Here is a 24,569-nt window from a genome sequence, read left to right on the forward strand (position 1 = left end):
TAATTCTTTCAGTGACATGTTTAACTAGAGAAAAGTCCCCAGAACATCTCTATGGTCTTTGATTTTCTCCATGGACAGAAACATGAGCCTTATAAAGAGCCTGTTTTAGTGGTCACCAGACTATTGACTAAATTAGATGATAATTTACATGCCTCCTTAATGACTGGATTTAAGTATTGTAGAAAGTGGGCAAGCTGGACATAACCAGTGGCAATTGATAAAGGTCATAGCTAATCTTATATTCATTAATTTTTTCCTTACTGTTACATTAATAATCCCATACTTTCTGCAACCAACTAATGGTATTTCTCTCTCTTGTGGCTATAGAGAATATTTCAGTTTCCCCCAGGAACTAAGATGTTTATTCTGTTCCATTAGTATGTACCAACCATGCTAGCAAGATTGTGGGACAAAATTATAGCCAAGAACGTCTCTTCTTCTGCCTAGTCACCGGGGGGAATAGTTATAAAGTGTGTGTGTGTGTGTGTGTGTGTGTGTGTGTGTGTGTGTGTGTGTGTGTGTGAATTGTTTTACAAAGGCACAAATATGAAATAGATCTATAAGCAAAATAGTAATCCATATGGTAGTGTTCAATTGTGAGGAAAAATGAAAACTGATTTATGAAAACTGGTTAGGGGTGATACACAGAGAAATGTTTTATGCTGAAAGAAACAAGTAAAAAATGTGTGAATTTTGTAGAACTTTTAATCAAGCTAAGATGTGTGTGGGAGCAAAGATTGAAATAAATCTATTTACAACCAAAAGGCACATGGATAATGGTGAAAAACAGGTAATTAAATAAATGTAAATCAAAACAATGAGATATACCATGTCACACCTGTCATGCAATAGGACAGAAACAAAAAATGCAGACAAGGATGTGGAGAGAAGGAAATGCTTTTACACTGTTGGTGGGAATGTAAATTGGTTCAGACCCTATGGAAAAGAGTCTGGAGATTTCTCAGATAATTGGACATGGACCTACTTCATGATCCAACTAATCTCTTCCTAGATATCTATCAAAAGAGCAGAAAAACACTTACCTGAAGAGATCTATGCATGCCTGTGTTAATGACAGTGCTATTTGTAACAGCCAATATTTGGAAAAACTCAAATGCCCAGTGGCAGGAAGTGGTGATATATATATATTAAAATCCTACCAGTTGTAAGAAATGATTAACTCTTTTATTTTGTTAGAACATAGATGGAACTGGAAAAAATCATGTTAAGTGAGATAAATCCAAAGGAAAATAATATGAAATAACCTTATTCACAGATGAGACCTAAGGAACAACACAAGAGGAAACTTTAACAGGCTAGTCTCTCACAGCAGAAGGGGAGTCATTGGGTGGAGGAGGGCAGTGCTGTGAGGTAGAGGAGGGTTGTGGTTTGGTGGGGTGTGGACATACTGACAACCATCTCAGGGAGATGTGGAATGGTGCCCCTGTGACAACAACCATGTGAATCAACATTTCCTCATTAAAGTGATTAAAATATATTAAATAATTCAAAAAATATAAACTCACCTTTTTTTTTTTTGCTGCAACCATCTGATCAATTTTATAGTCTTGCATTGTACTCATGAGTGATGGGAACATTTCACCTAAATCCAAAATAAAAGCATTTATTTAGTGAAGGCATTAAACCCTCCTGGACAGCTGAATATCACAAAGCCCTCCCTTTTTAGCCCTTGGCAGAGAAATAGGAGATCTTTAGAAGGATTTAAATTATCACTGTGAGCCTCAGCTATGTCTCTCTCATTCTAGCCTGGGAGTGAACTTGAGTCATCAGGAAATTTAAGGACATTTTTCTTTTCTCCTTGTAGAATGCACTGTGGGGAGCTGATGAGCAAGGAATTTTGAATACCAAGAATGAATTTCATATCATACAGTTAGAATCTTTAAAGTATACAGGTCAATGGGTAAATTCCAATTACTTTAATGTAAACCAAACATACTACAGCAACAAAAAAAGTTCCCATTATTGTGCTTGTACTCACAGATCACTCTATTGTAAAGTGTGATATCCCCACCCTGGGATTTGACAACATCCTGAAAACTATCCTAAGTTATCAGATAAAGTTGGAGTGATTTCAGGAGGAGACAGGAGTGGGCTGACAGGGGGTTGAGGACCAAGTGTCCTATGGTGGAGGAATATAGCAAGTCAGTGGAAGGTGTGATGTACTGACACTCATCATGAGGAGGCATGAAATTGTATATATGTGACAACAACAGCCTTATAAAATCATTCTTCCCCTAATGAAATGAATCAATTAAAAAGAATGACTTCAGCATCATTTGAATGTAAACATATTTCACAGTGGCTAAACATTTTAAAATCGGGGCCATGACTATGGCACACACACACACACAAAAAGTACAGTACTTTCAATTTGGATGATGACTTAACTAATGAGAAACACAAATTTTAAACCATACATGTAACTAATAAAGGTACAGATAGCATTTCATAGAGATTTACCTAGCATCTACAGTAAGTGAGAAACCAGGAGGGGGCATATGTCTTAACAGGGAATATCTATGGCAACTCATGTTTTACATCTTTCTTGGGCTGACTTTTTGGCTGACTATCTACACAACTACTCTCTATGTGAATCACTGAACACCTTCACAGTGATAGAGAATTTCTAAAATTTTAACCTCAGAAAATGTGCTTATAATATGATTGCAGTGTGTTTGTCTCAGTACAGTGGTTCTTAATCTTGGTTACAAAATAGAATTACCAAGGGAAAACCTTTGAAAAATGTTAGGCCTATGTCTTATCCCAGTCAACTGAGTCAGAATCCACGAGGGTGGGACATCCACATCCATATTTTCTAGATTCTTCAGATGATTCCAGTGGGTAACTATGATTGAGAACTCGGGGGGGGGGGGATCATTGACGAATGAATACATCAATAGGTGTTCAAGAAAATTTAGAGCAAAACAACATCGATGGACCTTGAAGGGATTATGTTAAATGAACTAAGTCTGACTTGTATTTTAGCACTGGGAAAGCTAATGACATTTGTGGATTAAGCCAAAGGTTTGATTTATAAACCTTAGGCACATCACTTGATGTGTGTGTCAGTGTATTCAGGAGGTTAAAGGGACAAGTCCCTGCAGTCAGTGACCTGTTATTGCCCCATTCACTCTATTTACTGTTCAGGCGCCATTGATTCTTTGCAAAGGAAATTTATTCCAGCAATGAAGTGAGTTATTCAAAAGTAGACACCATCTTACTCCTTTCATATCTTATTTCACAAATAAGAGATGCACATAAACACATGTCCTTTGCTAGGCAGAACTGTGGAATTTGGGCCAAAAAAAAAAACCTGGCATGGTGAAACAAGAGAGGAAAAAAGCATGGTGACAACAATTCACTACCATTTCGAGCATGTTGAACTGCAAAGCTAATCTTGTTTTTCTGGCCTGAGGAAGAAGGAAGATGTTGCAAGAGGCACTGAAGGATGAAAGTAACTGGCCCTTTATGGGGTTAGGATGACTCCTCTTTGGGAATATGTTCTAGGTCCATGAACAGTCTAGCTGCTGGAGTGATATGTAGGATACAGTTGCAGAATGTAAGGATTCCCCATGAGAAAGTCTGTAGAGTGTGTTAGCCTCTCTATTGATTGGGATCAACTTAGTGGTTACAGTGGTTGTGGTGGGGAGAGAAAAAGATTTACTGGAGATGGAACCCAGAGCCTTATGCATGAGGCACATGCACTTTATCACTGAGCTACAGTCCCGGTCTGTAATGATATATCTAATAAAATGATTCCTCAGAGTTCTATTCATAGATTATTTTTTCCTATTTTATTAGGGAGGGAGGAGTGAATGGTTTACAGTATAGTTGTTGATACATGAGTACAAGCCCTCATTTCCCCCACGATCTTCCTTCCTTCCTTCCTTCCTTCCATCAGAGCCCTGCTCAGCTCTGGCTTATGGCGGTATGGGACACTGAACCAGAGACTTTGGAGAGTCTCTTTGATAGATTTTGCTATCTCTCCCCTATCTCCCATGATTAGTGTCTGCAAGACACTCTCTCCCCTAACCTAGGTTCTTTTCCATCATCTTGTCCCAGAACCCCATGCCCTTTTCACTCTTTCCCCAGAGTCCTTTACTTTGGTGCTATCCTATGATCCAGCTCCTGGAGATATAGCCAAAGGAAACAAAACCATCTCTCTAAAGAGACCTATGCCCACCTATGTTCATAGTAGCATAATGAAAGAGTTGGCATCCTGAGGTTTTCGAGTAGGTGTGTGGCAGTGTTCTGATACTGAAATGCAAGGCTAGTGACGCTGAGGAGTTATTCTGATGCAGTCTCCGCCCCCAGGTTTTACCACGCCCTGCGAAATCCTAGCAGTGCCCCCTACAACCAATCCTGGCCTCACACATCACCCCTGGTTGTTGCCCAATAAAAGCCCCCTCACCCCCCCCACTCTCTCTGGGCTCTTGGCTCCCCTCCCCTCTCTCCCTCTCTCCCTCCCTCCCTCCCTCTCTCTCTCTCCTCCTTCGGCTCTCGCTGACTCCACGTGGCCTGAGCCACCCCCCATCCTATAATAAAGATTTGTGTACCCCACTTGCTCTGGACTTCCTCTCTCTTCTCCGTGGTGCAGCCCAACACCTGACCACAACCGCAACAACAACAGGCTAGGGTTTCTCAAGAATATTAATATTCCTTGCAGACAGGAGGAAAAGAATGCCACTGGAGGCCACATATCCCTTCATGTGCTCAATACTCAATCTTAAAATCTTCAATTTAAGTCTGTACTACCCCACAAGGCACCATCTTAGAGCTAGAATAAAGACTAGAATAGGCTTAAAGCAACTGGTAAGAACATGTGAGGGTTTCCTTCTATATATTTCCTTCTATACTTAAGAGTATGAATATATGCTTTGGTCCATCTTTGGAGACACAAATACAATGCATTACCAAGGTGTTTAACATTTCTTGGTATCAGGTATTTAAGGACTTGAACAACCTTGGCCAGAAAAACTGAACATGGAAGCCATGTCTAGAAACCTATACTGAAGAAAACAATTTTTCCCATCACTAACATGTGTGGAATGCCTAGTGTTATACCTAAAACATATCAAGCAGGCAACAATAGTAGACACTCCTAATAATTTATAATTAAAAGTTGTCCTTTGAAGAGTGGCAGCTGTGGGAGTAAATCAATTTCACTAATATACATTATTCATTCACATGGCAATATTAATAGTATATTGATATAGGAATTGCCAGGAAAAAATCAAAAAGTGGGGGTGGGGAGGATCCAGAAATGAACATCAACAGAAGAAAAGCTGTGGCCAAGTGTTTTGCCAGACTCTGATACAAAATACTTAAATCATCTCATAGGCTCCAAGATAAAAAGTCAGACTCCTTCAGGGATCATGGATTCAAGGACAGAGTTAGACTGCAGTTCAGGGGCAGAAGTTTATAGAGCACATTGACTGGACAATTTTATTTATTCCCTAGAAATTTCAGTAATCATAGTTGCTTTTTTCCCTGAAATTTTATTCCCTAGAAATTTCAGTAACCATAGTTGCTTTTTTCTTATTTATAATTAATTACAACTAGACATATCAGCACTTTCTCTATTTCTTCCACCTAGCTTCCCATAATTGTTCTCAAAAACTGGAAATGTTATCAGTATAGGTTGTTCCCAATACAATTCTTCTGTAAGTCAGAGTCTGACTTTAAACTTTAAAGTTTATTCTGACAATAAACTTTAGTGGGGAATTGACCCACTCAAAAACTAACCAGAAAGTGCTCTTATATATTCAGAATATTTTCATGACTATAGATTTAAAGGAATGGAAATGCATGTGTGGGTCTTAATACAAACTTTTCTTTAAAGATCTAGAAACTCTTGAGGGGTCATTGCATGAGAAATACTTATTTTCATTTTTTAGATAAGGACAGACAGGGAGAGAGAGAACACACTGAAGCTTTGAGGCAATGCTCGAACCTGTGTTGTGCACATAGCAGAGGAAACATTCTTATAGAGATAAAACATCTTCGATAGCTGCATCACTTTTCTTCTGTTTATCAGATGCATAGCAGAGACAAGTGGGGCAGTGAGATAAGTCAATCATTATCAAGAAAATGTCCAGTTCTGTTTCCTGCATATGTCACATCTTCCTTTGGAGTTCATGGATTTGAAATGTGGAGGATAACACAGTTAAGAGCCAGTCCCTGATCCTAAGTTGTTTACAACTTAGGCAGAGAGATAAGAGATGATTATGACATCAATATGCCTTGCTTGTCTAGCTGAGTTACAAAGAAGCTTATATTTCCTTTAGATGTCTAACTGATAGCCACCTTGTGTTCCTTAACGTCTGGGATAGTGGGATAGTGATAGGCATAGAGTAAATAGTCAAAAGCCCATGACTCAGTTATTATATGTCTAGCTGACCTGGCAATTGGCTGGATACTAGCAGGTTTTCTCAGACAGGTTGAATTCATTTATTGGTCCACCCTGAACCTTCTAATATATTTTATAGTGTTTATCCTTCACTTTACGGGAGGGGTGTTTTACAATATAGTTGCAGACACATAGATGGTTATCCTTTTTAATAAAATAATAAAAGTTAAACACTTAAGGGGAAGTTTCAGAGTTTAAAAGTAAATTAGAAAAATTATTCACATGCAGCTCACATCAAGAGAAAATAAAGCACTCAGTGTATCATGTCCTCAACCAAATCTGACAAGAAAAAAAAGCAGCTTTTCATTATCTGTGAATAAATCTCAATTCTATTATAATACCTTCTATTCATTTTCCATAAGTTTTAGAATTCTAACAATTTCTCTCCAAATATATATAATCTTCATGTGTTATTTTAGTCACTCTTTTATTCTATTTAAGAGAGCTTATATGTGAATCTTGATTTATTTTTGTGAAGTCTATGTAATTTTGGTTGAATTTTGAAGCTGCTTTTTATAAAACAAAGGACTACAGCTCCCAAGACAGCTCACCTGGATAATGTGTCTGCCTTGCCATGAATATGACCCAAGTTTGAGCCCTGCAGGAGAGAGCTATAGTATCTTTCTCTCTCTGCCTCTGACCATCTCCTTCTATCTGAAAAAGTCAGCTCAGACTGAAGTCCTGACAGAGATAGATAGATAGATAGATAGATAGATAGATAGATAGATAGATAGATAGATAAAACAATTAGGAAAAACCTCAAATGTCAGTTGATAAAATAAAACTCCCTGTCACTAAGTTGCAGCCATTTAGAATTTCATTAAATTGTGAACCCCAAAATCTATAAATATGCAGGGAAAATAAGAGACCAAAGAACAGGAAATCAATTTTATCTAGATAAACCTGAATAGGCTAAGTACATAAATGAGACACACTTTCTTGTCTTACAGTTTTAAATTCAATATCCAAGGTATTTATTCATCACAATAAATCTCAACAAAACTTTTCACTCATTTTACTGAGATATAATTGATATACAACATTATATAAGTTTAAGGTATATAGTGTGATACATCTTAAATGCTAACTTCTACGGAGTTGGGCAGTAGCACAGTGGGTTAAGTGCACATGGCAAAGCGTAAGGACTGGCGTAAGGATCCCGGTTCGAGCCCCCAGCTCCCCACCTGCAGGAGAGTCTCTCCCCCTCTCTGTCCAGTGACCCAGGTTCAAGCCCCCAGTTATTACTTCCAGTGGAAGAAGCTTCACAAGTGGTGAAACAGTGCTGCAGATCTGTCTCTCTCTCTCTCTCTCTCTCTCTTCATCTTCTACTCTTCTCTCAACTTCTGTCTCTATCCAAAATAAAATAACAACATAAAATAAATGAAAATAAACAAGTGAGTTACAAGACAGTAAGATTATAGGATATAGTTCCACATCACACCCACCACCAAAATTCCGTGTCCTCACCCTCCCACCAAGATAACTACCATAGTGCTCAGAGTCTTTGAAGCAGTTTGTTTGCTTCTGGTTGTTGTTTTGTGAGTCTTTGAAGCAGTTTGTTTGCTTCTGGTTGTTGTTTTTGTGTTTTTAGTTTTCCCCTCCAAAATTTATGTGTATCAGTTCTGTAGATTCCACATACAAGTGAAGTCATCTAATAGTGGTCCATCATCTCTTTACTTACTTTGCTAAGCATAATCATCTCCAGTATCATTTTGTCCCAAAGGACACAATATCATCTTTTTTGATTGCAGAGTAATACTTCATGGCATATAAACCCTATAACTTCTTTAGCCAGTCACCCGCTGATGGGTATTTAACAGCCTTCCACTCTGGCTATTGTGAATAATGTGTCTCTGAACATAGAGGTGCATATGTCCCTTTGAATTAGTGTTTTCATATCCTTTGGATAAATACCTAAGAGTGATATTGCTGGATCATAAGGTACTTCCGTACAATCTTCCAAAGGGGCTGCACCAGTTTGCAATCCCACCAGCAATGTAGCAGACTTCCCTTTTTCTCCACAACCTTGTCAACACCAGTTATTTCCTGTTTTGTTCACATAGGACATTCTCACAGTCGTGAGGTAGAATTTCAATGTAGCTTTAATTTGCATTTCTCTAATGATTAAGTGAAGTGGTGCATTTCTTCACATGTCTGTGAGCCATGGGTATCTTTTCAACAGGAAACTGTCTATTTTTCCCCACTTTTTATTGGGTTATTTTGTTTCTTTTGTTAAGCTATACCAGTTCTTTATAGATGTTTGGTATCAGTCACTTGTTGCATGTGTTATGTGCAAATACCTTCTCCACTCCAAATTTAAGAACTGTGGGGAGCAGGTGGTGATGCACCCAATTAAGCGCACATTGTCCTAAGTGCAAGGACCCACTCAAGGATCAAAGTTCGAGCCCCTGCTCCCCACTTGCAGTGGGGACGTCTCATAAGCGGTGAAGCAGGTCTGCAGGTGTCTATCTTTCTCTCCCTCTACTGCCCCCTCCTCTCTCAATTTCTATCTGTCCTACCCAACAAAAATAGGGAAAAGGGGGGGGATGGCCTTCAAAAGCAGTGGATTCATGGTGTAGGTACTGAGCCCCAGTGATAACACTGGAGGCAAAAAAAAAAGTGTGTGACATAAAGTGACCTCTCAAATCTAATTTGTCACCTAACACTATTCAATAGGTATCGAAAATGCCATACAAACTAGTATTCTTAAAATCATAAATTAAAAATGACTATTTACTAGTTTTGAATTTTCAATGGAAAGGTTTTCAGCAAATCATCGCCTTTGTTTTTTAATACATTCAAATTAATCAAGTACAAAATACGCATATGGTGGATAATCTGTTCACTCTTCAGACCAACGTTAGAATACCACAGGAAAGTAAAAGGAAAATCTAGCTTTCACAAGCGAACTTCGAATGGACAGTTACGCAAGTAAATAAACCACAGAACTAATTGCAGCCCACATTTGAGCATCTTAACCATCACGGGGATCTAGTAAATGTTTGTGAAATTGCATGGAGTGCTATTACTTTAAAGAAAATATTTTATCCTGGGTAATTTTATTAACACCTTTGATCAATTCAGTCTGACCTTGATATAACGGACAAAGTCCAGAAATGATAATTACCTTTTACAGAATCTAGAATATTTAGGGATACCAAGAGATACACTAAACTGAGAGAAAATAAATGGAAGGAAGGGCTCTCAAGAACTGTTGACTATATATGAATTGAAAGACCTTAGGAGAAGAAAATAAATGTTAGTGCTTGATTTATGAGCAAATAGTTGAGTACTACCATGATTTCCTATTCAGCAATTGTCTTGGTTCAGATTTATCATATGTAAATTATTTAAAAGTTTCTTAAGCGTTTAATTGTTGAACAGAGAAATAAACTGATGTCAGTACATTTGGTTTTTGCTATTTTTTAGCTCACCCACTCAAATTCCCATTTATGAACATTTAGTACTAGTTTGGCTTACTTGGGAAAGACTAATGGACTTTGTGTTTGATTTGGAAAGAAGCTCATCCTTAGATACAATTGGTAGCATGCCTACCATCACGTTGTAGTCATGGTTAAGGGAGGAAATACACCTTATTCCTGGCTATGACTCCTCATTTAAAAAAAAAAGTCTTAATAAAAAAGTCTTAAGAAAACAGTTTAAGGGGGCCAGGTGATGGCGCACCTGATTGCGCACACACGTCATAGTGCACAAGGATCCAGGTCCAAACCCCCGGTCCTCACCTGTAGAGGAGAAGTTTCTCAAGCAGTGAAGCAGGGCTGCAGTTGTCTCTCTTCTTCTCTATCTCCCCCTCCCTTCTCAATTTCTCTGTCTCTACCCAAAATAAATAAAAAATATTTGGGGGCCAGGCAGTGGCACACCCGGTTAAGTGCACATAGCACTAAGTACAGACCCACACAAGGATCCAGGTTCAAGCCCCCTGCTCCCCACCTTCAGGAGGAACACTTTACAAGTGGCGAAGCAGGTCTTCAGGTCTCCACCCCCCCCCCATTTTCTCTCTGTCCTATCCACTAAAATGGAAAAAATGGTCAAAAAAGTTTAAGTAATATTGGTTTATAATGTTGTATAGATTTCAGGTACAGCATGATAATTTGGCTTCTGTGTATACCATACCCAACACTACACAGTCCTCTTTGCCCTTTTCCTTCTGAGAGCCATCATTTTATTCTGAGTTTGTTCACTGTTTTATTTGTCCACTTGCTTTGATTCTTTATCTTCCTCCTAAGTGAAGTCATACAGTATTTCTTTTTTCATCTGACTTATTTCACTTAGCACAATGCCCTCAACTTTCATCAATGTTGTAGCAAATGGCAAGATTTAATCTTTCCAATGCTGTTCAACTCCTTATTCTTTTTTCAATTTTTTTATTTATAAAAAGGAAACATTGACAAAACCATAGGATAAGAGGGGTATAACTTCACACAGTTCCCACCACCAGAACTCCTATTCTTAACATGAGCACAGAAAACCTTGCTTCCTTAATCTGAATTTATGCACTGTAATTAATGACAAAAGTCAAAAAAGGTCCTCGATTTGTTTCATCTCTTATCCCCTCTGACATCCTCGTCATATTTATTTTCACTGCTATATCTTTGTAGGGCTGCCACAGTAGACTGAAGGATGTCTTCTCCTTTGAGGTCCATTTCGATGTCTGCACGGACTCTGACTCAGGCTATACGTACCCACACAAGGACCAACTGAGTCACTTACTGCAGGAATCAATAAAGGTATCTGACTTCTAGGAAGTACAATATTTTTTTCAACAGAATAAATAGTCTCTGAAGGAAAGTGCAGCAAACAAGTCCCTTTATAAAACAAAGAATTAAGTTACAATGGATTCATTCAAACAATTGTTCTTTTGCAAAGAGGACGACTTTGAGGTTAATGTGACATCGTCTATGAAATACTGCAAAATCTCTTGTCCTTGAAAGGTATGTCAACATGCTGCCAGCTGTGAGTTACCTTAGTAACTAACAGAATAAAGATTTCTGAGTATTTAGTGACCAAGGAAAGTGGAAAGCCATTTAGAGGTTCTAAGTGGCAGCATTTTTTCTATTGTACTAACCTCATTTATGTATTTCATTTCTGAGTTTTCTTGATAATTAAAATATATTTTGAGCATGATTTGGTTAAAAAGAATTTAAAATAATCAGTATGAGGAAACCCAAGGCAAATAAATGTGCTTCAGATGTAAATGGTGGTATATATAAAATCCTGAACTTAACTTAGCAATAACACAGAGACTAATCAAATGATTAAAAAGAGAGGGTGATTCACACAGAAGAGGAGATGTGCAGTACATCAGGTCATTCTTGATCAAACTTTGTAACTTAAATGCTTTGATTTCAGTCTGTGGAGATAGTATTTTTTTTGGTTCCAGCAGTGACACACCGCGGTGGTTAAGCACAAATAGTACAACGAGAAAGGATCCTGGTTCGAGCCCCCGGCTTCCCACCTGCAGGGGGGGTCGCTTCACAAACGGTGAAGCAGGTCTGCAGGTGTCTATCTTTCTCTCCCCCTCTCTATCTCCCCTCCCATCTCAATTTTTCTCTGTTTCATCCAATAAAATGGAAAAAAAATGTCCAACAGGAGCAGTGGATTTGTAGCGCAGGTACCAAGCCCCAGTGATAACCCTGGAGAGAGAGAGAGAGAGAGAGAGAGAGAGAGAGAGAGAGAGAGAGAGAGAGAGTTTTTTCAGTGATGTCTTTGCATAATCGAATACTTCTCAGTGATGTCTTTGCATAAATGAATACTTCAAATGTCACTTTTGACATCTGAGAAGAAATCCTTTCATACTCTGAATCTATCAAGTAAGGATTCATCTAATTAGATCAGGCCCATCCAGGATGATCTCCCTTTTGACAAATTCAGAGTCATCTGATTAGCAACCTAACCACAGCAGTTTTATTATGGCCCATTATATTCACAAGTTCCATTTGCTGTCAAGAAGTTTTAAGTGTGTATAGCAGGATGGGGACCATGGAAGTCATCTTAGGATTCTGCGTACTGTGTCTCAAAAAGTGATTTTTTTACTCTTTCTTCTGTATGGAAAGCAATAATCTTATTTCATTTGTGGTTGGTTTGTTTTCCTCCAGGGTTATCTCTGGGTAGTGCCAGCACTATGAATCCACTGCTCCTGGCTCCTGGAGGAAATCAAGAGGGGAGGGGAGCTAGAGCAGGAAGGAGAGAGGCACATGATGATGACCTGATTCCCCACTTGTGAAGCCTCCCCCTCCCCCCTACAGGTGGGGAGCAAGGGCTCAAACCCCATCCTTATGCTTAGTACTATGTGCAGTTAACTGCTACGCCACTGCTTGGACCCTCATTTGTGTTATTATTATTATTTTTTTATTTTTTTGAGTTCTTTATTACCTTTATTTATTGGATAGAAACAGCCAGAAATCAAGAGAGAAAGGGGGTGGTAGAGAGGGAGAGAGACAGAGAGGCACCTGCAGACCAGCTTCACCATTCACAAAGCTTTTCCCCTGCAGCTGGGGATCAGGACTTGAACCTTGGTCCTTGTGCACTGTAACATGTGTGCTCAATGAACTGCGCCACCACCCGACCCCTCATCATTTGTGTTTTTCATAACTACTGAGACCTGGAAAACAAAATGACTTGGGACTGTTGTACCTTTTGGTATATCTATCTGATTTTTGTGTTTGAGAAAGCAAAGGGTTGAGTTATGAGGCAAATAAAAGATTTTCAAAGAGGTTATGTTTCAAACAGTTACATCATACAAACATTACCAGAGCTAAGAGTATTGAAATAGTAGTATTGTCAGAAGATGCTGTTATTCTCCATCTTAAAGGAGAATAATTTTCATTTAGTTTTTTCGAATAGTTATGCTAAAATTAAACTTCTCTTCCCAATCCTACCACTTTCTCATACCCAGTAAGCAAAGTAAGCAATGGAATAGTTTGCTTATATGGGCTCAGATTACATATTCAAGAGATCAAATGCTAATAAAAATCACAACCTTGAATAATGCAGAATACTATTTCAGCTGTTGTTTCTTTATGCAGTATATACATTTAATTTCACATTGCTCTGTGACTTTAAGCAACTACAGAAGCTTCTGATAATCTAACAGGTCAAAATAAAAATTACTTTTCTGTTTCTTTCTTAAAGCAATTTGGCTGATAACATTGCATGATATAATTGAAATTTACCAAGAGAGTAGAGCTATAAGCACTCTTACACACACAAAAAAAATACATTTGTGAGAGGTTAGATGTGTTGTTTCTATAGTGGAGGAAATCTCTTCATAATGTCCACACATATCAAATCACTACAATACATGCTTTAGCTGCCTTATGATTTCACCTGTCAATTATACCTCAATAAAGTGGAAAACCAATTTTAAATCAGGAGATAGCACAGAAGTTATGTAACAGACTTTTATGTTTGAGACTTGAGGGTCCTATGTTCAATCCCTGCCACCACCATAAGCCAGAGCTCAGCAGTGCTCTGATAAAACTGAAAATAAAACAGTTTGGGACCAGTGAAATAACTCACTTGCGTAGTGTGCTGCTTTGCCATGTGGATATCCCAGGTTCATGGGCCCCACTGCACTGAAAAAAGCTGCAATGTTGTGGTCCTCTTCTCTCTCTCTCTCTCTCTCTCTCTCTCTTTGAGTCAAAGAGACATTTCACACTGGTGAGCCTGTGGGGTCGTCCTAGCAGATGAGATCATGGAAAGGTCTGGAGAAAGAACACAGAGTGTATCCACTGCTGAGGTTCAGTCATGTGTGAATGCTTCTGGTAAGCCTGTGGCATAACCAGAGAGATTATTTATAGGGGCTTCTGGAAAGAGTGTTTTTCCTAGTTTGCGTTCCTCCAGACTTGGGACTCCACGCAAGGATTCAAGTTCAAGTGATAAATGCAGGTAGCATTGGTGGAGGAAGCAGCAAGTACATAGACAGGGCAGAAAAGACAATGAAAGCATGAGTCTAACTACCACAGAGGACAGCTATGTGTGCATCATGAGGGAAATAATACATAGCACTAATAGGAACTGGGGAGTTGTCTACACCAATCATGAGAATCTTGACTGACGGCTACTCCCAGGAGGAGTTAATTCCTCAGCACTTACTTGCACTGGAAAGATCCTTAGACACCAGGGTAGTTGAAAATTTATAGCAGGCTCCGTAAATGTCAAAGGGTAGAGATGGGACATCGGCAGTATCTGTTACAAATTTAATTATATCACACCCACACCCTCAAAGAGAAGTAGTTTGCTTTTTGCTTAAGTCCTTATTCTCCATCCGTTACATTTAGAAATGTTGCCATAAAGAATACCCTATGGTTTTGTTAATTTATCTTTTCTTAAATAAAAAATAAATTTAAAAAAATTAATAATAAAAAAAAGAATACCACGGGGGTGGGGGGAGAAGCATAATGGTTGTGCAAAAAGACTCTCATGCCTGAGGCTCCAGTTTCCAGGTTCAATCCCCAGTACCACCATTAGCCAGAGATGAACAGTGCTCTGTAATAATAATAATAATAATAATAATAATAATAATAGTCACAAGAAATGTTGGAAAAACTATTTTACTAAATCTCAGTAACATGTACCATATGCACAAGGAATAATTCTGCTTTGGAGCAGGAAGAAAGGATTTACTCTCTCTGAACTTCGAAAACCATGTTCCTGCTAAAGTCATGTGATCATCTGGAAGTGAACTTGCTCTTGAGCATATCATTATGTGGTATTCCTCAAACATAAATATCCTGGAAAAGTTGCCAGGGCTACAAAAACTGTTACTGTGGTGAAGGCAGTCGCATTTCCATGGACTAGTAGGACTTGGAAAGATAACCAGAGGAAGGGAACATTGATTGGTCAGTAACTGAATATACAACAGTGGTCCTAATAGGCTCTGCTGTAGAGGCTGGGCAGTGTTGCATCCAGTAAAGCTCAAAGGTTATCAACTGTCTCTCCCTCTCTCTTTCCTCTCAATTATCCCCTTCTCTCTCAATTTCTCTCTGTCCCTATCAAAAATAAATAAGTGAATAAATAAAATATTTAAAACAAAGATAGGCTATACTGTATACCATCTAGATTGGTTGATGCACTCTCTGACATTCACACAATGACAAAATTGCCTAACAATGTATTTCTCAAAACACATCCCAGTCATTAAAAGACACATGGCTCTATTTGCCTAATTCTCTCCCATGTTTAATGTGTTCTGTTTATAATTTTTCATCTTCTGCAATACGGAATTTTATAAGAAGCAATACTCAGACTGTATGATGAGATCTGTGATTAGAAAACCATCAAAAAGAAAAAGAGACCATCTCTGTGAGACGAGGAGAGAGCTCCCCCTATAGAACGGGCACCCATTTGAGAGCGCCACAGCACCAGGGGAAGCTCTAAGGATGGAAGAACGGTGCTGTGATGACTCTCCATTTCTATCACTCTCTAAAATAAATAAAAAAGGTGGCCTGGCATTGTTAAAAGGAATAAAGGGAAACACAAAGAAATGGAAATATGTCCATGTTCATACATTGAAAGAATAAATATTGTTAAAATGGCCATATTACCAAAGGCAATTTAAAGATTCAATAAATCCCACCAGGATTATAGATCAAACGCCCATCAGTATTATATAAAGAAATTGAACAGCCCTAAAATTTGTGTGAAACAACAAAAGACCATGAATAACTCAAGCAATTCTTAGAGAGAATAAACAACCGAAGCACTATTGTCCCTGACTTCAATATGCACCACAAAATAGCGTGTGGTGGTAGACAAAAACAGGCACCCAGACTAATGGAATAGAGAGCCCAAAAATAAATTCACACCATGTAGAACATCTATATGACAAAGGAGCCAAAATATTATATTGGGCTTACCTCTCTTTCTGTATATGTACACACATACCTGCTAGGATTTCACCACTCTGGGTGAGTCAACTTTTTCTGGTGTGTGTGTGTGTGTGTGTGTGTGTGTGTGTGTGTGTGTGTGTGTGTGTGTGTGTGTGTGTGTAAAGATAGACAGAGGGAGTCGGACAGTGGAGCAGCCGGTTAAGCACAGGTGGCGCAAAGTGCAAGGAACAGAGTAAGGACCCCGGTTCTAGCCCCTGGCTCCCCACCTGCAGGGGAGTCGCTTCACAGGTGGTGAAGCAGGTCTGCAAGTGTCTGCCTTTCTCTCCCCCTCTGTCTTCCTCTCCTCTCTCCATTTCTCTCTGTCCTATCCAACAATGATGACAACAATAATAACTACACAATAAAACAACAAAAGGGAATAAATAAATATTTTAAAAAATACACCACTTAAAAAAAGATAGAGAGAAAGAGAGACTGAGACAGAGGGAGAGAGGGAAAGAGGGAAAGGCATGGAATGCATTTGGAACCAGGCTCAAACCTGGATCACACACAAGGCAAAGATGGTGCCCTTCCAAGTGAGCTAGTTTCTTGGCCTTCACTATATACTTTTCCTCTTGACTCTGTTGGAGTCTGTTGTTGTAGCTCTTGACTCTATTGTTGTAGCTCAATTAGAGAAAACCAGGAAGACCCACCCTGCACCCCATCTATCTGTAATACTGGGTATGCTCCAGGCTGCACGTAGACAAGTACTCTCCAATTTTGTTCCAATGTTCTTACACCCAATTTTGAAAAGGTTTCTTGGACTGGCCCTTTGACCCCCAGCCCATTTCCCACTCTTGGAAACTCACAGTTACAGCCCTTCTACTGCACTGTCCCTCCCAGCAGGCTCTGCCACTCAAGGCCCTTGATGATGTTCATGTCCTTGGCATTTGCTATCTACCTTCTATAGATTCCAAGAGCCACCTCTCTGTCTGGGTCACTGCTGAAAACAACCCAGAGGGCTGATATTCTGAAAAACCATGTCATTTGATCTCATTGAATAAAGTGAAACCAAATCCCAAGGAGATCAGGTTTAACTGCTGTTTTCTTTAGGGCAAAGATAGATAGGGGAAAGAAAGATCACACTTGTTTCTCCATGAGTCCTTCATGGAAATTAGACTTGGGTATAATCCCTCAGAAAATCACTCTGCCTTGAATTATTCAGCTCAATAAACTTTCCCAATGGTAAGTTTCAAATCTCTTCATTTTATAGATTCGAAAAGTGAGAACAACTCAAGCAGGTTTGCCATCCAGAAGTAGCAGAGTGAAGATGAGAACAGAAGGCCGACCAGAAGGGCACCCTCTCTGTATTGTTCTAGCTAACTCTCCCAGAGGAAGAGCCAGGCAAACCTTTCAAGTGTTTTTCCCTTGATATAGGTGTACACTTCTCTTTAAAGCACTTTAACAGCTTATGTGTTGGGACAGCCTGTGGCCTTAAGGGAGATGATGTGAGTACTATTCAGAAGTGGTTCTTAGGGAGAAATGTGTTAAAAAAAACAACAACAATGGATTGCCCATGACATAAAGCGAAAATGGTTTTCTTACCACGAGTGGGAAACAGATCAATAAGGAGCTATGTCCATGACTCTTTGGGTCCCCGACACCACTGGTCAATTGCTATTGAAAGTCAGATCATTTGTTGATGATACCCTTCAGCCTACAAGAAAGATTACATTGACAATGACTGCTTTTGGGACACAGAGTAAAATTAACTTCTAGGTTATCCCCGTCAAGGACCATTAAGTCCTGAACTATGAGGGATACTGTGAACAAGTCATATTTTAACCTCCCATGAGCACACGGCCGGCAGGTTTCACCCCCCCCCCTCCTCCGTTCAACAAATCTGACCTTCACTGAAATTTATGTGAAAATGAAAAGGGGAAAAAGAAAGCTGTGGCCCTGCCAAATTCTGACGCTGTTACTCATTTTAATTACTCGTATTTGGAAATTAAATGGCTTAGGGCTTGTTCGGCAATTTGTTTCAGGGAAAGAATGATTTAAGTAAGCCACAGAGTCCTAGCATCTTTTTTTTTTCTTACAGCAGGTGTTGAACAATGTGCTCATTTTTCTTTTTACAGAGTGTCCTTGTAAGCATAATAACAATTAGGAAGCAAGGCCTTCACACGGAAACCTCCAGCTCAGTCTGATATTCTTCCATCGGCTACTTCACTGCTTATAGTTTCCTCAGTCAGCTTTGGAAACACCTGCACTTGAAAAGTCCCTTTAAATAATATCACACTTTGAAAATGTGTGTGTGTGTGTGTGTGTGTGTGTAGAGGTAAATATTTTTAAAAGATAATATGAAGAGTACTTTAAAGTTAAATCAACTGCTTCTTGCTCTCCTGTCCCATTCTCTGATTCTAGACTAAGTCAGAGTGCCATTAATACAATAGATGGAGACCACGTAAAGGAAAAGAAGGAGGGCTGCCAATGCAATTTGATTTGAATAGATGTTTCTAGCCATCGAAATTGACCAACAACTCATTGTTTAATGTGTAGGGAGCCACACCTGGACAGACTTTCAAACTAGCTTCTGTTAAAGTTTGGAGAGTTGTATGTGAAATTCTCCAAATGTAAGTTGGTTTTAGACTCTTGTTAGCTTTTTTTTTTTTTTTTCCCCTGCAGGGTTATCACTGCAGGTGGTGCCTGCACTAAGAATTCACTGCTCCTGGAGGCTATTTTCCCCATTTTGTTGCCCTTGTTATTGCTGCTGCTGCTGCTGTTGTTGTTGGATAGGACAGAGAGAAATCGAGAGAGAAGGGGAAGACAAAGAGAGGGAGAGAAAGATAGACACCTGCAGACCTGCTTCATGTCTTGAAGCGACCTCCTTGCAGGTGAGGAGCCAGGGGGCTCGAACCGGGATCCTTATGCCAGTCCGTGAGATCAGCTGAAATGAATCAAATAAGTAAGAGGCCCAGTTTAGTAAGAGGGGACGCCTCAGTCCTAGCTTTGGCTTTTCTATCTATGGGCTGGAATTATTGTTCTCCCATCTTAGACCCTTTACAATCTTTGCAGTTGTAAAAGTAGATCAACAGAGGGTCAGGTGGTTAAACGCAAGGAAGGACTCAGGTTCAAGTTCTTGGCCCCCAAGTTCCTGCAGGAAGCTTCACAAACAATGAAATAGTGCTTCAGGTAGCTCTCTCTCTCTCTCTCTCTCTCTCTCTCTCCCTCTCTCCCTCCCTCCCTATCAATACATTTTCCCTCTCAATTTCTCTCTGAGTTACTATCAAAGAAAAAAAAACAGAAAAAAATCATTAACACTAAAACCTTGATAATATTACAGTTAGAAATCCCCTTCACCAGTTCCATGGCAATTTCTTAAATATCCCTTTAAAATTGGATGTATCAGACAGTCTTACTTGTGAATCCATTCTAATTGGAAATGGTTAATTAACCCTAAACAAGTGACTTTGACATGAAAGGTATAAGAGAATCTCATTGAATCTGTGTCAGTATTTAATGATAAGTGGTCCTAATTTACTGTATTATAGTTTCAGCTATGTTTGATTCATAAGAGTTCCTTAAGTGAATTATTTGTTGAGTTCAGCCTCTGAGCAGGCTTTTGAAAAAAAATTTAAGAATCAGATACATTAAATTTGAAAACACAGATTAAAATTCTTAAGGAAATTTAATTAAGTTTGAGGTTAATTGTTCAGGGGAATTTATCTGTTAAGTAGGAGATAATGAGCATCAATTAAAGAATAAGGATAAATGATTATTTTACTTTAAATTTTAGACAAAAAACCCTAAACTTGTAAGGAGAATAGTAAGATTTGCAATTGAACTTCAATGCCTGAAGAAATCTGAGTTTTTAATTTTGTAACTTTACTGAAATAGTTATTGGAAAATGTGCAGAAAAGAAGAAATGTTTATTTTGGAACAATAAGAAAACACCCACAGATGTTTTTAAAAAGTCAATAAATATTCCTTATTTGATGAGTATAAATTTGTAGATTGTCTTACTGAAAAGTTTACAAGGTACGGATTATATATATTTCTTTTTTTTTTTTTTTTTGCAATTACCATCCACTCTCATCTCCTATGAGAACATTGGGGATGTTCATTGTAGGTAATTGACTGAAATTAGTCAAATAACCCGGCGGCATATATCACATTTTATAGTGTGCGGTGAAGAAAATCAGCACATGAAAGTTTGTGTTTATTGGCAATACGATTCAAAATGAAATGAAAGATCATTGAGGCTTTCCATGTAAGAGAGTTATAATAACGACCTATAAGTTTTGAACTCTGAAGGGAACTCTCCTTCCTCACTATTCTGAGACTTTTGAGTAATAAGAAAAAAATAAACCCAAAAAATAAGCACCCCCCCAAAAAAACCAGGAAGGACACAGGAGAGAGGGAGAGGGGAAATGATAACTTGGATGAAAAATTAGAATAAATATTTTGTAAAGGTCTAACACTGTTGTATCTTTGTCATTTATTTTTTTGAAGTGCCTCTCAGTTCTGGCTATTAGTGGTTCCAGGATTGAGCCAAGGACCTCTTGCATGCAAGCCCTGTGTGTTTCCACTGACTTAACCCTCTCTGCCCACTTGGGCATAGTTTAGTGCAAAGAAAAGAGATGGGGAAACAGCACTATGATGTGTGTACTGAGAAGGTTCTGAAAAGTTAAATAACTTGCGCAAGAGCACTCAGCTAATAAGGCACAACACTAGGACCCAAACCCACGCAATCTTTATTTATCCACCTTCCTATGGCATCAATAAAGGATCTATTGCATAATTACTATGCGGCAAATGTCAGGGGACCAGGCAGTTCTTTGAAGAAAAGCAAAAGGACTAGAGAGTGAACAGAAGGAGACAAGTTTAGATGCGCTTATCATGTGAGATCTCTCTGAAGAGAAGCGTGGAAGTCTGAAAGCAAAGGAGAGTTGAGAACCAGGGTGGTTATGGAGGAAGCACAGAACTTCAGTGCAGAGTGCCGTGACTTGCACTTGACATGTACGGATGTAACATTATATCTATAGAATCTTAAAAACTTTGTAAAACCCTGTTAAATCCCTAATAAAAAGGAAGGGAAAAAGAAAAGAAAAGAGAGAAAGAAGGGAGTCGGCCAGTAGCGCAGTGGGTTAAGCGCACGTGTCACGAAGCACAAGGACTGGCAGAAGCATCCTGCTTCAAGCCCCCGGCTCCCCACCTGCAGGGGAGTCACTTCACAGGCGGTGAAGCAGGTCTGCAGGTGTCTATCTTTCTCTCCCCCTCTCTGTCTTCCCCTCCTCTCTCCATTTCTCTCTGTCCTATCCAACAAAGATGACATCAATAACAACAACAATAATAACTACAACAAAAAAGGGCAACAAAAGGGAAAATTAATAAATAAATATAAAAAAAATTTTAAAAAGAGAAAGAAAGTGAGAAAGACAGAAAGAAGGAGAGAAAAGAAGAAGGAAAGAAGAACTAAATTAGCGTGGGGGATAGGGGGCAGGAAATGACTCACCCAATAGAATGCATACTTTGTCATGAGCAAGGGCCTAGGTTTGAGGCTCCCACCACCATGACAGGCGCAGCAACTGCATGGGGAATATTCCCAAGAGGTGTGGCAGCATGTGGTGTCTCTCCGTCTCTTTCTTATTAAAAATAAATAACTAACTAAATAAAAGACTGCTAAAAGCATCATGCAAGCAATGTAAAAGGAATGGTCATGTAAAGATCAGGGATGACATGACAAGACTGATGGATACACCAATAGCAAAGTCCTTAAATTTGAAGCAGGACAGAAAGAGTTTCAGGAATCGTAAGGAAGCCAGTCTAGCTGTGTAGTTTGGGGACAGGGACAGCAAAAGTGTAGGGACTCAAGTCTCCAACGTGGTCAGTGTCCAAATCACACCAAAGCAATAGGCCACAGTACAGATTTCAAGTCAAAATAATGATGGCATTTGTAGCTTAGCGCTGGTGACTGTGTAATTTGAAGAAAGGGCATGACATTTATTATCTAGTCTATCCATATCTGGAAAAAATGGAACAGGAAATGTTCCAGAATCAGAGACCTGTGTGGAACAGTGAGATGAATATTAGGAGCTGCTAAAGTTCCGGGGTGGGGGGGGGTGGGTGGAGGGGGATAGGATGTTCACTGAGCAAATTAAAAATCATAGATAGACTTGTCAATTTATCAGCCAATGATTCACTTGTAAAATAAATTGCATTTTTATTAGAAATGGCAAGTGATCATGGTCTTGTCACTCATGAAAATCATGATTTGGGCTTCTCTGACAGAGAATGTGTAATAACACAGACTCTTTGTGTTCTAGTCACTGACAAAAGTCTAGGTTGCCTTCTGAACTTAACATGTAACCCTTTCCAGGGGTTTCCAATCGTGGGCTCATACTTTCTAAAATCCACTCATGGTCACCGTGATCACAAGCAAGGTCATTACAGAACAAGGAGCTAGCTGGTATGTAAGTCTCCTGGCCTCCAGACAGTCCCTCAGGTTGAACAGTTCTTCCCCTCATGACATATGAAAGCATAGCACACATCTGAGATTCCCTTTTTTTTATTAAAGGGTTTTTTAAAAAAATTATTTATTTATTTATTTATTTTCCTTTTTGTTGCCCTTGTTGTTTAACATTGTTGTGGTTATTAATGTCGTTGTTGTTGGATAGGACAGAGAGAAATGGAGAGAGGAGGGGAAGACAGAGAGGAGGAGAGAAAGACAGACACCTGCAGACCTGCTTCACCGCTTGTGAAGCGACTCCCCTGCAGGTGGGGAGCCGGGGGCTCGAACTGGGATCCTTACGCAGGTCTGAGATTCCTTTTGATTTGTGAAGGGTTGTCGAGTTTTACAGGTAATGCATGTCAAGACATGAAAATTACCTGCCTAAGGGGGTCAGTCAGTCGGGCGGTAGCGCAGCAGGTTAAGCGCACATGGTGCAAAGCACAAGGACCCGCATAAGGATCCCGGTTCCAGCCCCCGGTTGGAACCCGCCGCTTCCCACCTGCAGGGGGATCGCTTCACAAGCAGTGAAGCAAGTCTGCAGGTGTCTATCTTTCTCTCCCCCTCCCTGTCTTCCCCTCCTCTCTTGATTTCTCTCTCCTATCCAACAACAACGATATCAATAACAACAACAATAATAACCACAACAACAATAAAAGAACAAGGGCAACAAAAGGGAAAAAAAGATTACCTGCCTAATATAATATTGATACATTTTTATTTTACTTACTCCATATGAGAGAGTTTCACATGAGGTAGAGGAGAGAGAGAGAAAAGTCTAAGCATCACTCTGGTATATGTAATGCTCAGGACTGAACAGAACCTCAGGCATGAAAGTCCAGTGTTTACCAGTCAAGCTCATTTTCCAGCCATCATTATAGTGACTTTAATCATTTCCTCACAGCCCATACAAGCTGCTTTATATCAGTAGTTTCTTTGGGATGCATTGGATCGACCTTCTCGTGGTGCATCCCGTGAGTACCCATTTATTGGGGAAACTGACGATCCTTCCTAGCCGACTGAATCCACATGGATCCCAATCACTTTCAAAGCCAGCAACAAGCAGACATCAGGCTCAACCTGACTCTATTGACTGGCTACGGAAGAAGGGCAAACGCTAGAAGAAGAAGTAGTTTCTTTTAAGTTTCTCTTGTATCAACTAGAAAATGGACTGGTTTCTCTAGAAAAGATTACAGGGATAACATTGCCAGAAATATATATATTTTTCTGATTGAAGTTTTTTTTTTTTACAGCTCAATATAGGAAGGCAAATCTGTTATATTTGAAAAGATCAGGGAAATGTTTACAATGTGATTTCATCACAAGCAATGTGCTTTTATTATTTTTTTAATGAAAGATTCAGGCACATTGGTAGTTAAAGACCTGTGGCCATTTGTTTTCAAATACTTGGAGTTCTATATTTCTTGCCTGATTGATTAGTAGTTGGAACAAATTGGCAGGTAGGAAATGGATGATTAGACAAATTCTATACCGTGATTAATCTTCAACATCCTCCAGCATCTAACCATTAACATAATTAGCCAACATGGCTCCCTCAGGTTTTACAACTAAAAGATCACAATAGCCATTTTTCACTTATTAACATGCAGAAGAAAAACCCATGAGCATAACTATTTGACCTTTTTTTTTTTTTTCACAAGATGCCAATGGCAAAGTAATTTATTGGAAGATAGTTCAAACCAAGTGAAGCAGCAAGGCTAAATATATTCTTATTCTGTAGATAACCTCAATAACACAATTTATTGGGAGCTTTATGTTTTTAGAAAGCAAATTTACCCAC

At 39.2% G+C, this 24,569-nt stretch overlaps 1 long non-coding RNA gene across 1 annotated transcript in view; it reads right to left on the bottom strand.

Moving 5' to 3' along the window:
* Positions 1-1,518: 1,518 nt before the first annotated feature.
* Positions 1,519-24,569, bottom strand: part of LOC132535774 (uncharacterized) — a 128,926-nt gene continuing 105,875 nt past the window's right edge. Inside the window, exon 3 of the long non-coding RNA XR_009547476.1 lies at positions 1,519-1,603. This is a non-coding gene — a long non-coding RNA (uncharacterized LOC132535774). The remainder of the gene's footprint in view (positions 1,604-24,569) is intronic.

Source organism: Erinaceus europaeus, chromosome X, assembly GCF_950295315.1.
Source record: "Erinaceus europaeus chromosome X, mEriEur2.1, whole genome shotgun sequence".
NCBI lineage: Eukaryota > Metazoa > Chordata > Mammalia > Eulipotyphla > Erinaceidae > Erinaceus > Erinaceus europaeus.